This window comes from Gossypium arboreum, chromosome 11 (assembly GCF_025698485.1).
Source record: "Gossypium arboreum isolate Shixiya-1 chromosome 11, ASM2569848v2, whole genome shotgun sequence".
NCBI classification, from domain to species: Eukaryota; Viridiplantae; Streptophyta; class Magnoliopsida; order Malvales; family Malvaceae; genus Gossypium; species Gossypium arboreum.
In genome coordinates, this window is record NC_069080.1 from 77,865,814 (window position 1) to 77,885,700 (window position 19,887).

At 34.5% G+C, this 19,887-nt stretch overlaps 1 non-coding gene across 1 annotated transcript; it reads left to right on the plus strand.

The window, feature by feature from the left end:
• Positions 1-19,417: 19,417 nt before the first annotated feature.
• LOC128285009 (small nucleolar RNA R71) lies at positions 19,418-19,524 on the plus strand. Its single transcript, XR_008275425.1, has one exon. It is a non-coding gene; the product is annotated as a small nucleolar RNA R71 (small nucleolar RNA).
• Positions 19,525-19,887: the final 363 nt, after the last annotated feature.

The following is a 19,887-nucleotide window of genomic DNA, read 5'->3' on the forward strand; positions in this document are numbered from 1 at the left end:
CCACATTTAAAGTAAGCTAGGTTATTCATTCTACATTCACTGGGATGTCATCTACCACAGTGTTGACATTAAGGTATATTAGACCTAGCATTACCAACGCTTGCTATTGACGTAGTTTGGGCCTTAGAACCCAAATATTGCTTCCCCACTCTCTCTGTTGGGATACCCAGCTGAAGCATTTGAACGAGTATACAAATCCCTTGATTTCTTTGACGAAGATTGAAACAGCTTATTCATCGGCCTCTTTCTCAAATTTCTAGTCTCAAACTCGGCTTTTCTCTTTTCTTTGCTCAACTCTTTGGCTTTACAAGCTCGTTCGACTAGCACAACAAATTCTTTCAGTTCCAAAATCCCAACTAACAGTCTAATATCCTCGTTCAACCCATTTTCGAATCTCTTACACATGATAACTTCTGTTGATACACATTCTCGAGCATACTTACTGAGTCTAACAAAATCTCGCTCGTATTCAATCATAGTCATACGAGAGCTACGGGGTTAGGTGAAGGTGGAGGATGTTGGGTAGCCAGATTTGTTTGAACAAACTTGGCAAACCACTCATTCATCCTTGGAGGAAGGCTTCCCTAGCCTCTCCTCCCTGACTAATCATGATCGGTTTACTTTTAGATGGCGTTGTCCCTTGAACGGGAGCCAGCGCATTACTTTCAACATTATCAGCTACTTCTCGGTCGGGTTCCATTTATTATATGAAAAAACAATTTAAATTGTCAGAAGTTTTTACACAATCACAATTTATATATGGCATGTATAGCTAGACTCTTACACACGCTAGGTTAGCCTGAGAGTATAGCTCTGATACCACTAAATGTGACACCCCTTACCAGTATTTGATGCCAGAACAGGGTACGAGACATTACCGGGCTTACAACACAAGTAATCACACAATTTCGAGTCATAAATTTGCGTCCGAATTAAAACCATTTACATTCAATCATAGAGTCCTTAATACGAGAGCCTATGAGGCCTAAAACATGCTCGCATACAACCTATCTCATTAAAATAAATTATTAAATATAACTTTATATTTTATTATTTAATTTAATCATGCATGGCCCACTTTATAGCTTGAAAATATAATATGCTCAAATTAATACAAAAGAAGCCATTTTCTGCATGAAAACTATATAATAAAGCATAAAATCACATTTTAATAATTTCTATGTCCCAATTTCATATTTTCATATATTTCATTAATTTATTAAGCAATTACTTGGTTTTAACAACAAATTTAAGTAAAAAGGTGACGAATTATATAGGAAAAATCCTAAATATTTTTCAGTTTACACACACCCAAACTTAAATCATTGCTCGTCCCAAGTAATGTTCATGCACAGCACAAGGTCTTGCTAAAGCAAAAATTGCTAATTTGTGCAAGCAGCATCAATCTTTATCCCATAATCATGCATTAATAACTTCATGCTCATCGATCTTCTTCATTAACAAGTAATTCATATGCAAACATTTTGAAAATTTTATACTAAGTTTCAAGATATGCCAACATGAATCATAGTATGTATACATGTCACAGCCATAGATAATATTCTTCATTCAACATAATTTCTCCTTAATCAAGCAAACACTCATAAGGCTTATTTATGATCTTCATATGTTGAACTTAGATCTCCCTCTCCACTAATGTAGGTGACATAATCATCAAATCAATAGGACTTTTATAAGGTTGTATGGGGCTCGGTTAAAGGTGGGGATTTTAAGAGATGAGACATTTCAGTTTCAAAATCTTAACCTTTAATTTTGTCTTGGATTTCTCGAAATTCAATCTTTTTCTCTAAGTGATCCTTTGAAATACCCCCAAGCTTATTTTGAACTCATGCTCATACATTTTTTCTTTGTGGAGATTGAGCAAACTTTTCTTCGCTCCTCTTTTTTTTTTCAGCATGAGCACATAAATTCTTATGAAAATTTCCTCAAATGAACACTATATCAAAATTTCCTCAAACATTGCTTACCAAGACAACTTTAGTTAAGATAAGTGCACAAAATTTGGATAACTTCAAAAGATGGAGATATGGCTTGTAATGTAGGTTCATTGTAATAAACAGGCCTTTGAAGCTCAAAATTATAGTTTCAAGGGTTTAAAATCATAAGGTGGGTTTGAAAAGGCTCAAACGATCCAAAGAAATAATGCCTATATCATTTTAGATTTTTATGTCTCCTAGGATTTCGCCTCAAGAAAGTTACTAAGTCAATTCTAAAGATATAAACCTTCATGCATGTCTAATCTCAAAAGAAACTAAGTTTTCATGGCAAACATTACCTAAGACTAAGATCATACAATCCTTTCATTCTTCATGATAACATACAATCACTCAGATAAAATCATTATTCATGCTCACATACAAGCTATCTCATTAACAAAGAATTTCTCTAAACATTCATTTATTAAAATATACTCATGGAAGAAATGATTGAAACATACTTGAAAATTTTAAAAATTTTGAGCAATTATTTGCCTTACCCCTTTTAGAAAGAAACAATGTCCTCATTGCAAGAAAAAAGTAATGAATGAAAACTAAACACTAGGTAGGGTTAAAAAGAAAGAGAGTTGAGCCATTAAGGCTGCTTAAATACCAAGTCTTTCCTTATAATCCAATCCTAGACATGTTCATTCCCATTAGCACATCACCTAGTCTTTCTCTTTTTAAAGAAGCATTTATTCATGCTTGCTATGTTTTATTATGCAGAAATTAAATCCTAATTACTAAAGAAACAAATTCCTAAAGACCTAAAATAAATAAATAAAAAGACAAGAATCCCCCTTTTATTCTTCTAACTCATTCCCCTTGTCTTCTTTAGCTCCTTCGCCACTTGTATAATCAGCATCTTCCGTCCATGTCTCAAAGATGGCATCTGGGAACTCAGGAACAAAAGTGTTAGAGATATTCTTAAAAGTATTTCAAATCCAATCATCTCTAATTTTTGCATATTTCCAGTAAGTTTGTTGTTGATTGTGCATGAATTTGCACATATCCATCAATATTGACAGCTCTGATTTCCTTGAAGTACTTGCAAAAGTTGGCATGGGAGTTGTATACTCATGTGTATGAATTTGCACATATTTATCAATGTTGATAGCTCTGACTGGTTCTTCTTCTGACTCAACCCTTGGTTCAGGGTTTTCACATCCTTCAACTAGTTTAGGACTGCTTGGTTCCTTATCAAATTCTTCTCTTTCAGTGGCTGTAACTGATTCAGTTTCAGTTTCATTTGTTGACTCCTCAGTATCTGGCTCAGTTGGTTCTTCTTGCTCACCTTGATTCAGCTCATGCACCTTCTCTACTAACCTTTCAAGATCATGACTTGTAATGCACCCTTGGACATATTGCCCCTTCAAATTCGCTTGTGTTTTAACACGAGCCCTTAAGCAAAGTGAACTGATTAATGATGGGAAATAAGCACTTCCTGTCTTCTTTTTAGCATAGTCATAAATATCATTGAGAATAATTTTCCCAACATTAATGTACTTTTTTGTCAAGATTGCACATATAACAAGAGCATTCGTTCCATTGAGATGGCGGAACTGTAACACCCCGTACCCGAGTCCGTTACCGGAATCGAACACAAGGTGCACACAAACTTAGTTTAACTATCTTCACAGTCCATTTAGAAATTTCCAGACAAGCTGGTTACTGCATCAGTATCGCCTTAAAAATCATATCTTGAGTTTCAAAGCTCAAAAATTTGTTTCGTAATTTTTCCCTGAAACAAGACTCATATTTCCATCTACAGATTTTTTTCTAGAATTTTTGGTCGAGCCAATTAGTACAGTTTATTAGTTAAAGTCTCCCCTGTTGCAGGGATCGACTACACTGACCTTCGTGCGTTACGAATTGGATATCTCCCTGTACAGGGCTTCAATACTGATGTCGTCTGTTTCTATAGAAACTAGACTTAGAGAGGAATCTATACATATATGGAATGACTCCTAATTATCTCTGGTTAATTTACAATGAATTTCTAAAGTCGGAACAGGGGATCCAGAAACCGTTCTGGCCCTGTTTCACGAGAACTTTAATATCTCTTAACATATAATTCATATGACCGTTTCGTTTCTTCCATATGAAAGTAGATTCATCAAGGTTAATTTACATAATTTATTCACTATTTAATTCCATTCCTACTATTTTTAGTGATTTTTCAAATCCACACCACTGCTGCTGTCAGCATCTGTTTTTCAGGTAAACCTTACCTATTTCGTGGTTTCTATGGACCAACTAAAGTTTTGTCATACATAGGTCCACATATAATCATTTTTAGCCATTCCAATGGCTGATCATTTGCTCACACTTCCATTCAGTCCGTAGTCACATCATAAAACCATACATATATACATAAGCACAAATGGTCTAATGCCATACTCCACTTTTACGAGCCATTTTCGCATGGTCGCATACACATACATCACAAAAGTACTTAAAACGCAACAAAAGGGTAGTCCTATACATGCCATTTCAAAATCCAACCAAAATATATACCGAAAGGGACTTTGATAGTGTGGGAGACTTGACTTCCGAAATCCAGTCGATAGGTGACGAGCCAAAATCTATAGACAGAGAAACAGAGAAACGGAGTAAGCAATTTATGCTTAGTAAGTTAGAGCAAGGGATTCCAGCACAACAAAAGCATAACATTCATATAGCTAACGGATAATTTCATATGCACAAATTCTCAATATCATACTTATTTCACATTCCAACCCCTATATTCATACATAAGGGTTCATCTTAGCCAAATGCGAAAGCTCATTTCTCGATTGAGCGAGTATTATTCAAGGAATCAACTATTCCAAAGCACATACGAACATACCTCGTTGCTGGAATTTTCAAGCGTATTAGCTGAAATTTTACAGCGAGTTCATTCATTCTTGAATCACGTATCTTGAGTTTAACCGGATATGGCTACACATTCAAATGCCTTCGGACATAGCCGATTCTGATAACTTCGCACGAATGCCTTCGGGACTTAACCCGGATTTAGTAGCTCGCTCGAAAGCCTTCGGATCTTAGTCCGGATTTAGTAACTCGCATACGTGCTGTCGGATCTTATTCCGGATTTAGTCACTTAGCACAAACCCTTCGGGACTTAGCCGGATATCATTCGAATAACCATGTACATTTATCAATAAATCATAACACATTCATATTTCGTTTTCATTAGCAAAATTCAAACACAAGTCACTTATCACATTTGCAATTTCGCTCAATAGCCACACACAAAGGAGCATGATTTTAATTTGCTTTAAACATGATCTAATCAATTCAAATTTAAGCTCTATTACTCAAGAACTTACATAGGATGTCGTCGAACGATTTCAATGGCTAATCGACCACTTTTTCCTTCCCTTTGTCGGATCTAGTTCCCCTTTGCTCTTGAGCTTAATTTAACAAATAAATCGGTTTAATCATTTGAGCATCGAAGAGGAATACAAGGTACTTAGCCAATATATATACTCGTTAGGCATCAATATGCTTGCCTCTAACCGAATGCATGCACACCAATTTCCCTCATGTGGCGAATATGCATGTCCATGTTGAGGCCAATCATACACTTAATACCACACAAAACAGCATACATTTTACTAACTAACGTATTACATATCGTAGCTCAATACACATCTCTCATTTATTTCATAACCGAAACATCATCATATGCAAAATATATACCTTGAGATAGTATATATGTCATACCAATACATCATGTGCAACATATATGCATGTAGGTGCAAGGGCCGAATCTCAAATTGATTATAACTATCCCATATATTTTCATCATGGCCGAATGTTCCTTCCACACCATTTACCATCACAAAGCATGGATTTCATCATCCAACTTACAAGCTTACAATGTCATGAAGTTTAATCTCATAGTATCTATCAAACTCTCACTCAAAAGTGTTAAAAGAATATTCAAAATCATCAATCCACCATCACATGCACCATTACAAAGTTTCACTTTTAGCATGCAAATGATGTCAACACAATCTCACCTTAGCCGAATATCATCTCCATGACATAGTGAGGATTTGAACCATGGCTAGTTAGAACTCAAGCTAACTACTAAAATATACATGAATCTCATGGCAAAACATCAAACTTACCTTAATCTCAACACAAGTATGGCCAAACCTCCTCCTAATCCCCCCTCCAAACCAAGCATGAAGCAAGACCCCTTCCTTCTTCCTTAGAATTTCAGCTCAAAGAAAGTGAAAAAAGATGAACAAAAATTTTTTCTTCTCTTTCCTCTACTCACGGCAATGGGGGAGAAGCCTTCACACACATTTTTTTTCTTTCTTTATCACCCATACTTATTTGTTTATTGTTTCTCCCTAATGCACCAACAAAACATGTTTCATGACATGTTTAGCCCATACACCCTTGTCATGGCCGGCCATTAGCTAATAAATGGGGAAGTTGACATGCAAACCCCTCATTTTTCCATGCATGATCAACTAGTCATTACACATTTCCCCCTCATACTTTTAAAGTTTACTACTAGGTCCTTTCTAGTGAAATTCACATTTATAACTCTAAATTAAAGCATCAAAAATGTCACACATGAGTTAACACATATTATAGGCATCAAAATAAATATCAAATTATTTTTATGCCTCGGTTTTGTGGTCCCGAAACCACATTCCGACTAGGGTCGTTTTAAGGCTGTCACAGGAACTATGTGAGATAGGCATAAAACTATAGCGAACAAAATAAAACCATACCTTTGCTACTGGTTTTAGGTATTCCCTTCAGCAAGAATGGACTTCATACATTCTTATAATCCATTGGGATCCCAGATTTTTCACAACATTAAGTACTTGTTGAAGAAAATCCCAATTTATGTTGTTCATCATAGGGTAGTTGTAACACCCCTAACCCGTATCTTTCGTCAGATTAGGGTTATATACCAATCCAAACACAAAATCCAAACATTCACATGAGTACACTTGCATAAACTTTTAAGAACAATTATTTATTAACATCAATAGTTGATGTGATTACTAATATCAGATAACTGAATATACTTTTAGTTCAACTTATAATATGTGCAGACATTCAAACTTTATTACACTTTAATCGCATATTGTATTCTATACACAAATGGAATATACAAAATCTATTACATATAACCATTTAAATAAAGTTTTATCATATCGGCATTCATTTAATAACAAATTGGACACTTATATATCACATAAAAACACATATTATTTTCATGATTTACCATTGTACAAATTGCTATTCATTTGGTTTTTATTCAGTGCATTTAGTCGAATGCAAGTTTAATTAAAAGAATTGCTCACTTACAACTTAATTCAATCATTTTACAAATCTATGCACTTCAAACATTCAAATCAATATACATATTATATAATATAATAATAACAACATTTAACAAGCCATGACCGAATGCAAACTTGCTAAAATTTACCTACTTTAATCACATTTGCCGAACCATGATGTAATGTAATTTAATAAATCCTAACGACATATACAAATTATCATTATTTGGTCCATTCGTTATAGAACTATCACAACCAAATTTAAATAATTCAAACCCATTCAAATACATGCTTGCATATGATGATTGTTACATTTCGGTACTAAGCTGAAACTAGTTTACTATTCCCAAGTACCAAACATAGCAAACAACACATATCCTAATATCAACCCTAACCACCCTGAAACATAGCCGATTATTCTTTAAAACCTATTCAAAACACATCTCATACATGTTGTGTAATAATCATACCAAAAAAACTTATCTCAAGTTCTAATATAACTAAATAAATATTAATGCTATACCACATATTAATACCTTAATAGCATGTCAACCGAATTTTCATACATACTTTATTTTAATATGAATCACGTTTAAAACAACCAAACATACCTAAGGATATATACATATATATATTACGGCCAATATATTCATACCTCATCCAAGTCATTAATCAATTTCCATGCTCAAACACATGTCACTACTCAACCATTTCCAAAACATATATCATATATCACCTATGCCATGCATTCACAACACATAACATCATCACCAAACAGTTTAGACCATAATCAAACATAATCAAAACCAAACTTAGAAGTAAAGTCATTTTCGCATGGCTTTAGTTATACATAACCAAAATATAACATTTCAAAACACATTCCAGCCTATACATGCCATAGTTCAAGTTCAACTATTTAAATACCGAAGTGGTAGATAGTGTGATGAACTTTGCTGATGATCCCTGAGCTTGTAACTTGAATCCAAAATCTATAAAATAGAAACAAATATACACACAGTAAGCTATTATAGCTTAGTAAGTTATAAGAAAATAAAACACCAATTGATATTATCAGCTTAATTATATTAAACTATAATATAGTATAGTTATTACATTTAGTTGCAACTACCATGTCTCATAAATAATGTGTTTTTCATACACAGTCACCACCTTGGCCAAATGTTGATATAATCCAAATAATTATTTGTCATACAACCTTCAAGCCAAAATATCAATATGTATATATATCGAATATACATACACTTATATACATGAGCTCAACATCATAATGTAACATCTTGTATATATATACTATCTATATGGTCGAATATACATGATCATGTAAAAACTTATTCAAAAACCAATTCCATGATATTCATATCATTCATTCATAAGACCAAACACATAAATCATGGTCACATAATCCTTTAGTTGCATCACACATGATTTAAAACAAATAACCAATTTCTTGCTTACCTTATTTTAGTTAGGTAACAAACTAGTTCATATCTGGTCGTTTTAACTCATTTTACACTTTCGATCGCAGCCTATCGATGCCCGATGAACCATTCGAAATTGAATAGGACACTCGGATAATCACACATATCATACAATGCCAACGTCCCAAACGTGGTCTTACATATAATCATATATCGATGCCATTGTCCCAGACAGGGTCTTACTCACACACATATATCGAAATCGCATATCGATTCCATGGTCTTACTCGTACACATATATCGAAATCCAATGTCATGACATATGTATCCTAGCTATTCCTAAGGTTCATATGGGCCTTTCGAACGTTGTAACTCGATCGAAATGAATTCACGAATATAGATACCAAGCTTTTATACATTCGACATTTGCATTTATAAATTCACAAATTTTATTTCAGCACATAAGATTTGCATTTATTTAAAATTAAGTACATCTATTTGCTTATAAGCTTACCTCGGATGATGTAAAATGGAACGGGATAGCTAGTTGACAACTTTCGCTTTCCCCCGATCCAAATCCAATTTCTTTGGTTCTTGATCTAAACATATTCAAATTAAGCTCATTCAAACATATTTTCATTCAATTTAGTCTAAAAACACATAAATGAGTAAATTACCATTTTACCCCTGACATTTACACTTTTTACAATTTAGTCCTTATTGCACATAACACAAAATATACAAGATTTCCCTATACCCACGTTTGGCCGAATATTCCTAGTATTCATACAAGTCCATATATTTTATTTATTTCACATTTTAGTCCCTCAAATTGTTATTTTTACAATTTAGTCCTAATTACTCAAAATCATCAAAAACTCCAATACAAAACATGTTAATCTAAAACCTATCTTTCATATTTCATCATCAAACAACAAAAATCACAAGCTTTCAACAATGGCATAACTCAAAATATTCTCCAAAAGCAAAAACTTAAGCATGGGTTTTGTAGTACTCGAAGCAACGATCTCAAAAACGTAAAAATTATCAAAAACCGAGCTAGAATTTACCTTGAATCAAGTTGAGAAAAATGGTCGAACCTAGCTTCTCTTATTTATTTTCTTTTTTTTTTCTTATTTTCAGTGTATGAACATAATAAAATGATAGTTTATTTTAATTTTATGTTTTATTATAAACATTTTATTACATAATTTACCTTTTAATACTAACCTTCAAATTTTTATTTTACATGATTAAGTCCTTTTATTTAATCGGGCAACTAAACGACAAAATTAAATCACAAAAAATTCACAGATATAAATTCACACAAAATAAACACAAAAAATAATTTTTAAATATTTTTCTGACTTGAATTTGTGGTCCCGAAACCACCGTTCTTATTAGGGTCTAAATCGGGCTGTTATAGTAGTACTCATCTTCTTCAACATCAGGTAAGTTAAACAAATCATTGATGGACTTAGAAGTAAGAGGTACCTTTTTCTTCTGAACGATGACCTCAGTTGCATCTTGTGCGGTCAAACTTGCATAGAACTCTCGAACTAATTCATCATCGGGAAGTGAACGAGCATCACAAAATTGTTCCCACTTGAGAGCATTGATTGTCTTTCTAATTGGCACGGGGACAATCATCAAATCATTACTCTTCAAGTTAAAAACTTTTTTTAGCATCATAGATTGATGCTTGAAAATTGAATCAAATCTCTCTTTCACTTCTTCATCAATCACAATCGGGTTTCCAAGAGTAGTCTCCGACGATCTAGTTCTTTTGCGAGACATGGTATTTTCCCGAAAATTTGGCAAAATTCTACTTACAGGGGAAAAAGAGAAATCGACAAGGTGGGCAGAACTTGCTACGGCAACAGCCTTGCTATGACAAAAATGGTGCGACGGTGGCGTGTGATAGCAACGGCAGCGTGCGGTGGTGACAATTGTAATGTGCGGCAACGACAATGACTTGCGACAGCAACGGCAGTGCTTCGACAATCTCTTTACGGTTGCACTGGATGATTTCAGATAAGGGGAAGAGAAACTAGGGTTTCTTTTGAGATTTGAGGTTGATGGCACAATAGAAAAGTTTAAGGATTTTGGGGTTTAAGCAAATAGCTTTGAGGGATATGAAAAATAGTAGAACGAAGAGGGGTTTATATAGGGAAAAATTAGGGCAACATGTAGCAAAAACTTAACCACATTAATGTTACTTGGGCGACAAGAAATGGAAGTGGCGGCAATAGGTGTGGAGTTTTCCCTCTTTTCGCTATCTTGGGCCTCAAATTTAGACTGTATCTTACTAAAAAAACTGATTAGTACTTGGGCCAAATTTGACCCCTTTAAAAAATTTAAAATTTAAACAAAACAAATGAAACTAAAAAAAAAAATTAAATCTTAATTAGAAAATTTCTTCACAATAAATTACATTAAATTAATTTCCAGGAAACGTTAGAGGGGTCACATGTAACACCCCTATAACCCGTATCCGTCGCCAAAGTGGGTTATGAAGAGTTACATGCATATTTATATAAGATCTTTGGTAATTATATTTATAGCCAAACACAATCAAAGATAGAAATTCAAACTTATATCGACATTCAAAAGTAGCCATATTCACATGGCTTATATACAAAAACATCTCAAAATATCATTCACTTAAGTCTATTCCATACATGCCATACTAGCTCCAAAATATAGTAGTACCCAAAACAATAGATAGTGTGACGAGTTGCTGACAATCCCCTCCTTGAGCAGGTAACTAGAGTCTACAATCTCTAAAACAGAGAACGTAACAAACGGAGTAAGCTTTCATAAGCTTAGTAAGTTTTAAGCAATGCAAACAATTAAATTCAACTATAAATCGATCAATCAAATTCTCAAGTGACATTTCTCAGGTAAAATGTCATTTGGCTGAATATATATATATACAGCCCTTTAACGTATATTTAGCTTATTAACTTCACTTGAATCTGAATTCATATAGCATACGTAAATCAAATATTTCACATAACTTCACATTTTGGCTAAATAAATCAGGATCATATACATCATATTACATACTTGAGATTCAATCCCAATCAAGCTCATATAAGTACAATATACATACCTGGCCAATTTAAGGTATTATACAATTTCAATTGTAGTTTTATCACGAAGTCTCACAATCTTAGATGTATATCAAATCACCGGCAATTAGCCTGCTAGGTTTGAAACTTGAATTTTTATCACCGGCACGAAGCCTGCAAGACTTTAAGTCTGAATTCATTCACCAGCATTACTCCTGCTAGGCTCGAAGCCCGATATTAACTCACTGGCATTATAGCCTGCTAGGCTTAAAGCCCGATATTAAATCACCGGCATTATAGCCTGCTAGGCTCGAAGGCCTGAATAGCACTGTACGATAATCAACTCAACAAGTTCCATATAACATAATCATATCAATTAGGTACTAGCATGATTTGATCATATATAATTATACATCTCAAACACTTTTCGTTCATCTCATTTTCACACTTAGCATTTGATAGCTTATGCATAACATTTCACTCACATTCTTTTCAAACTTATCATTCGATTATAAAAGCACATTGCATATCTACCAACATGTTATACTTGCCATTAGGTCATATAAGCATGATTCAATACACCATCATTTCATCTTTAACATTCGGCTAAATCCCTACCTTACAAGGAATACGTAATCCACATAATATATCAGCTTATCGAATATTATTTATGTTTAACTACTTAAAACTTACCTCGAATATTTTCGAACAGTCTCGGATCGGCTATTCAACTACTTTCTCTTTTCCCTTTTCCAACCTTGGTTCTCTATGCTCTTGAGCTAATTCAAACAAATTTAACTTATTAAAGTCCCATCGTGCTAGCTTATGGCCGACTATGACAAGAAATTTAATAGGTTATATAGCTACTTTTAGCTCAAATACAAAATGGTCATACACATTTTTAATCACATTAAGCAATTTAATATGATTAATTTAACATTTCCTCATGTACACCTTTATGACCAAATACGCATATCAAATAAGTGACGTACCTTAACACATAACCCACATAGCCAAAGTACATATAACCCTAATGACTGAATAATTTGAATATGTATATCATCAAAGTTCCTAAGATTTAACCATTAAACTTCATAGCCGAATATTCATTGTATATCTAGGTCACATACACATGCACAAACACAAAACTCATATGGCTATTATATAATTTAATAAACAATCACACATACAACCTAATATATAATGACATGTTCGAATATGCTATTAAAAATTAGATACATATTGCTCTCTTACCATAGATTTCAAAGCTACACTTAAAAATTGTATTTATTCCTAAATAATAGACTAAAACCATCATGGAACATTTTCCTAACTCATTAACAAATTTTATCAATGTTTACAACATAATCACAAATTCACTATAAGCTGTCTTCCTGAACAATAGTCACTAAATTATTTATAACTGGAGCTACAAAACTCCAAATCAATTGCCGTTAATTTTTCATGAAAATAGACTCATATATATTTTATCTATAAATTTTTCAGAATTTTTGGTTTGGCCAATCAATACCAGATTTTTCTTAAAGTTTCCCCTGTTTCACTGTTTGACTAATCTGACCACTCTTTACTACAAATCAAATTTCTCATTGTACAGAATTCAAAATATGTTCTCGTTGATTTCATTTGAAACTAGACTCATTAAGATTTAATTACATAATTTATTCTGCTTCTAACTCCACTCCCACAATTTATGGTGATTTTCCAAAATCACGTTACTGCTGCTGTCCCAAGCAGATTTATTACCAATTTACTCTTTCACACATTCTTTGCATTCATGTTATTTAAACATGTATATCACCAATCAATTTCATCACATATCTATAATTTCACTGAAGCATAATCTCTATTTCATCATTTTAAAACATAAACATTACTCAAATATTGTCTAAGTTCACATTCTGTAATTTCACAAATACACATGCCGATTTCATCTTCTCATCAAATGCACCTATATGAACATTTAACTAGCTCAACTTCACCTATCTACCATTATTCATAAAAAGAACATGAAACAACAACCATTTCCTTCATTTCAATTCATGACCGAATGCTCACAACACAACCAAAAATCAAAAATATACTTCATGGGTTAAGGTAGAATCAAGAAAGGGACTCATAACATCAAGATATAAGCAAACTACCATGAACTTACCTTAAATTTTCTTCCCCCTAGTGATCGAATATTCAAGAACTTCTCTTATCCTATTTGCTCTCTTAAGTTTCGGCTAAGTGATAGAAGAGAAGGAATAAAACTCACTTTGTTTTCATCACCCCATTTTATGATATAAAATAACATAAGTTAATTTGCACCATAACTTTAAGTTATAAATTATTAATATTTAATGCACATGTTGCTTATCATCAACCTGATGGCCGGCCACTACACATAAAAGTGGGAAGTTTGACATGCAAATCCTCCAATTTTGCACTACAATTTATTTGGCCACTACAAATTAACCTATAGCATTTTCAAAAATTTTAACATTAGTCCTATTTAATAAATTTCACATACAAATGACAAAATCAAAGCATGAAATTTTCACACATGCACTTTCACATATATCAAGCATAGAATATAACATCTAATTATTTTTGTGACTAGGTTCTGTGGTCCCGAAACCACTTTCTGACTAGGGCCAAAATTAGGGCTGTCACATCACAGTTGTCCCACTTAAGTTCCAATCTCCTTAGACAAAATTAATTAAATGTACTAAATTAAGAAAATAAATCCTAATTATTTATTTATTTACAATACAAGTTTATGAAAAATCAAGAGTCTGTTAATTTGAACGAGGATTCAACTCGCTCAACGTCACCATCCCAATAATGTTTGAGAAGTTGACCATTAACTTTAAACGTACCTCTATAATTGTCGTATAATTCAACAGCTCCAAAAGGATAAACTCGATAAATGGTATAAGGTCCTTTCCATCGGGATTTCAGCTTCCCAGGAAATAACTTCAGCCTTGAATTAAACAACAAAACCTTCTAACCTTCTTTAAACTTGCGAGGTCCTATATGACTATCATGCCATCTTTTTGATCTTTCTTTATACATTTTGGCATTCTCATAGGAAAACAACCTCAGCTCTTCCAACTCATCCAATTGTAACATCCTTCTCTCACTGGCTTGCTTAAGATCAAAATTCAACTTCTTCAAAGCCCAGTGAACTCTATTCTCTAACTCTAATGGCAAATGACATGCCTTCCCAAAAACCAACCAATAAGGAGTCATTCCTAACGGTGTCTTAAATGCTGTTCGATAGGCACATAATGCATCATCGAGCCTTTGAGACCAATCATTTCTGCTAAGGTGTACTACCTTTTCAATGATACCTTTGATTTCACAGTTCACTCTTTCAACTTACCCATTGGACTGGGGGTGATAAGTAGTAGCAATCTTGTACTTCATATCATATTTGTCACGCAACCACTTAAGCCATTTGTTCACAAAATGAGAACTTCATCACTAATAATAGCTCTTGGTGTCCTAAATCATGTAAACACATGCTTATGTAGGAATCACATGACTACCTTAGCATCATTTGTAGGGTACACTTCAGCTTCAACCCACTTGGATACATAGTCCATAGCAACTAAGATGTATTTGTTCCCATACGAAGAAGGAAATGGTCCTAAGAAGTCAATTCCCCATACGTCGAATAATTCAATCTCCAAAATATTTGTTAAGGGCATTTCATTCCTCCTTGATATGTTTCCGCTCCTTTGGCATCTATCACAGTTTTTCACATAGGCATAAGCATCTTTAAATAGTGCAGGCCAAAAGAAACCTGCTTGCAAAACCTTAGCTGCAGTACATGCACCACCAAAGTGTCCCCCACTTGGAGATGAATGGCAATGATATAAGATCTCAGCAATCTAACTTTCAGCTAAACACTTTTGGATTATATTATCTGCACATTGTTTAAACAAGAACGGGTCTTCCCAGAAATAATACCGACTATCATGAAGGAATTTCTTCCTTTGTTGGTATGCCATTTCTTGAGGAATTATTCCACATGCAAGATAACTGGCAAAATCAGCAAACCAAGGTGTTTCATGAATTCGACTTACCTCAAATAAGTGCTCATCTAGGAAATTCTCATTGATAGGCACATGTGATCGAGTTACCTCATCTTGCTCCAACCTCGACAGATGATCAACTACTTGATTTTCAACAACTCTTCTGTCTTAGATCTCAAGGTCAAATTCTTGGAGTAAAAGTATCCAACGAATTAGCCTCGGTTTTGCATCTTTTTTTGTAAGCAAGTATTTAATGGCTGTATGGTCAATAAATACTATAACTTTGATACCTATAAGATATGAGCAGAATTTGTTAAAAGCAAGGACTATAGCAAATAGTTCCTTTTTAGCTACCGTATAATTGATATGGGCTCCCATCAAGGTTCTACTTGCATCGTAAATGGCGTGGAATACTTTATTTTTTCTTTGACCCATCACAGCTCCAATAGCATAATCACTTGCACCGCACATCAACTCAAAAGGTGTGCGCCAATCGGGTGTAATGATTATGGGGGCTTAGATTAACCATTTTTTCAGCTCTTCAAAAGCTTTTAAACATGCTTTGTTAAAATTGAACCATGTATCTTTCTCTAACAATAAACACAACGGTTTAGAAATTTTTGAAAAATCTTTGATAAACCTTCGGTAAAAAATGGCATGGCCTAAGAAACTTCTGACTCCTTTCACATTCCTTGGGGTTGGTAATCTTTCAATTACGTCCACCTTTGCTTTGTCGACTTCAATTCCTTTTTTTGATATTTTATGCCCTAAGACAATCCCTTCCTTAACCATAAAATGGCATTTCTCCCAGTTAAGGACAAGATTCGTCTCTTCGCATCTCTTCAGTACCTAAGCCAAATTACTCAAACAAATATCATAAGTGTTACCAAAATAGAAAAATCATCCATGAAAACCTCAACAAAATTTTCAACCATATCAGTGAATATTGCCATCATGCATCATTGGACTGTTATAGGTGCATTGCATAAACCAAAAGGCATTCACCTAAAAGCAAATGTATCGTATGGACAAGTAAAGGTTGTTTTATGTTGGTCTTCCAGGGCTACAACTATTTGGTTTATCCCGAATAACCATCTAAAAAACAATAGAATTCATTACCTACTAGTCAATCTAACATCTGATCCATAAAAGGCAATGGAAAATGGTCCTTCCAAGTGGCTTTATTTAGCTTTCTGTAGTCAACACAAATTCTTAAACCAGTAATAGTTCTTGTTGGGATCAATTCGTTACGCTCGTTCTCAACAATCGTAATTCCACCTTTCTTTGATACACATTGTACTAGACTTACCTACGAACTATCTGAAATAGGATAGATGATTCCTGTATCCAACCATTTGATCACTTACTTTCTCACAACTTCTTTCATAATAGGATTGAGCCTCCTTTGCCCATCAATTCGAGCTCTTTCACCTTCCTCTAGAATAATTTTGTGCATGCAAAATGAAGGGCTTATACCTTGAATATCAGCTATGGTCCAACCAATTGCTTTCTTAAATTTCTTTAAAACAGAAATTAATTGCTCCTCTTGGTCTTTTGTCAGTTCTGCTGAAATAATCACAGGCAAAGTGGAATAGTCACCTAAATAAACGTATTTCAAATGGAAAGGAAGTACCTTTAGTTCGAGTGTAGGTGGTTCTTCGATTGACAATTTGGGTTGCACAAATTCTCTGACTTCCAACTCCAATGGTTCAAACTGCATGGATTGAATAAAATTTCTCGAATTGGCTTCCACCAGTACCATGTTTTCTTCACTTTCTTCATCCTCCAAAGGGTCAAACCCTAAGGCTTTTCTCCAATGGATCTTCTTCAAAATTGCTTTGCATAGAAATCAAGGTTTCTAACTATTCCATAACTGAACACTCTTCTGTCGGATCGGGAAATTTCATCGCTTTAAGAATGTTAAAAGTTACCTGATCATCTTGAACTCGTATGGTGAGTTCGCCTTTCTGCATATTAATTAACGTTCTTCTCGCGGCTAGGAAAAGTCTCCCAAGGATAGTTGGCACTTCTTTATCTGCTTCAAAATCTAGAATAATGAAATCAGCAGGAAAAATAAATTTATCAACTCTTACCAAAACATCCTCGATCTTTCCTTTGGGGTATGCTAAAGATTGATCCGCTAGCTGAAGTGTCACAGTTGTAGGTCTTACTTCTCCTATCCCTAGCATCTTGAAAATAGACTTCAGCATCAAGTTGATACCCGCTCCTAAGTCACACAAAGCTTTACCATAGTAAGATTCACCAATGTTACAGGGTATCGTAAAGTTTCTTAGATCCTTCAATTTTGGTGGCAGCTTGTTCTGCAGAAACGCACTACACTCCTTTGTCAAGGCAACAGTCTCATACTCACTCAGTCATTTCTTCTTGGATAGTAAATCCTTCATAAACTTCACGTAATTCGGCATTTGTTCTAAAGCCTCCTCCAATGGAATATTGATGTGTAATTGCTTCAAAAATCCAAAAACTTCTTGAATTGCACCTCTTGTTTCTGCTTGTGTTGCTGCAATCTTTGTGGATATGGAGGTGATGGAACTTTCGGATGAACCGAACAACTCTTCTGTGTAGGTAAATCTGTATCCAAAAAAGATGTTAAAGTATCTGAATTCACTAAGTTAGGATTTACCTTGTCAGTCTTTGCAGTTTTTGATTCTTTTGGTGTAGGAATTTCAACAGTTGGTTCACTTTCCTCCTTTTCAACAAGCTCGTCTTCAACATCAATCAATCAGGGTTCCAAAATTTTACCACTTCGTAATGCCACTACCTTGATATGTTCTTTACCCAAGTTTCTTGGATTCTCAGTATCGCTCGGCAAGGTTCCTTACGGTCTATTACGAAGCTCCATAGCTAACGGACCCATTTGGTTTTCCAAATTTTTTAGTGTTATTGCTTGGCTCTGGATCAAAGCGTCATTTTTTCTATGTACACTTTCAAGAAGTTCTCCAAACTATTTGACACCTCATCTTGAGGTGGTTTTGGAGCTTGCTGATGAAACCGTTGAGATTGGTTGGGTCTATGTTGCATAAAGTTGTTGTTTGGTCCATTTCCTTGGTTGCTCCAAGAAAAGTTAGGATGATTACGCCATGAAGGATTATAGAAGTTGGACTAGGGTCCTTGTCCACTCCTATTTTGATGTTGGTTCCCCACATAGTACACTGACTCGAGATTCAATGGGCAATTCTCAAAAGGATGACCTTCCCCATAGTACACACAGGAAACTACTTAAAATGGAGTTGGTGGCTGAATTGCAAAATTATTAGCACTATTAGCAGTAAACTGCTTTAACATAGAGGAAATAGATGATACCTGAGTTGACAATGAAGTGAGAGCATCAACTTCATGAACTCCAGCTATACGTCTTCCTGAAGCTGTTCGATTTTGTTGGCCATTGATAGTTATTGCTTGTGATCCTCTTGATGATCATTATGAGACTTAGAAAAAATTGCACCATTTGCAAAAGCATCTACCATCAATCTTGTATGTGCATTGAGACCATTATAAAATGTCTCCAACTGGATACAATAAGGAATCCCATGATGAGGACACTTACGAAGTAACTCCTTGAATTGCTCTCAAGCCTCATACAAATACTTGTCATCCAATAGTTGGAAAGTTGTGATCTCGTTCCTCAACTTAGCGTTCTTGCTAGGTGGGAAATACTTTACCAAAAATATCTCTGCTAATTCTTGCTATGTAGATATGGAACTTGGTGGCAATGAATTGAGCCATGCTCGTGCTCGATCTCGCAACGAGTACGGAAACAACTTCAACCTCAGTGCATCTTTAGTCATACAGGCTATCTTGGATGAATCATTCACCTCCATAAACAATCGAAGGTGGAGATGTGGATCTTCTATGCGCATACCACTAAATTGGCCTACCATTTGTAGCATTTGAAGCATCACTAGTTTCAATTCAAATTGGGTTACCTCAAGATCTGGCCTTCTAATTCCTGGATTTAACTCATTGAAAAGCGGCACAGCATATTGTCTGATGCA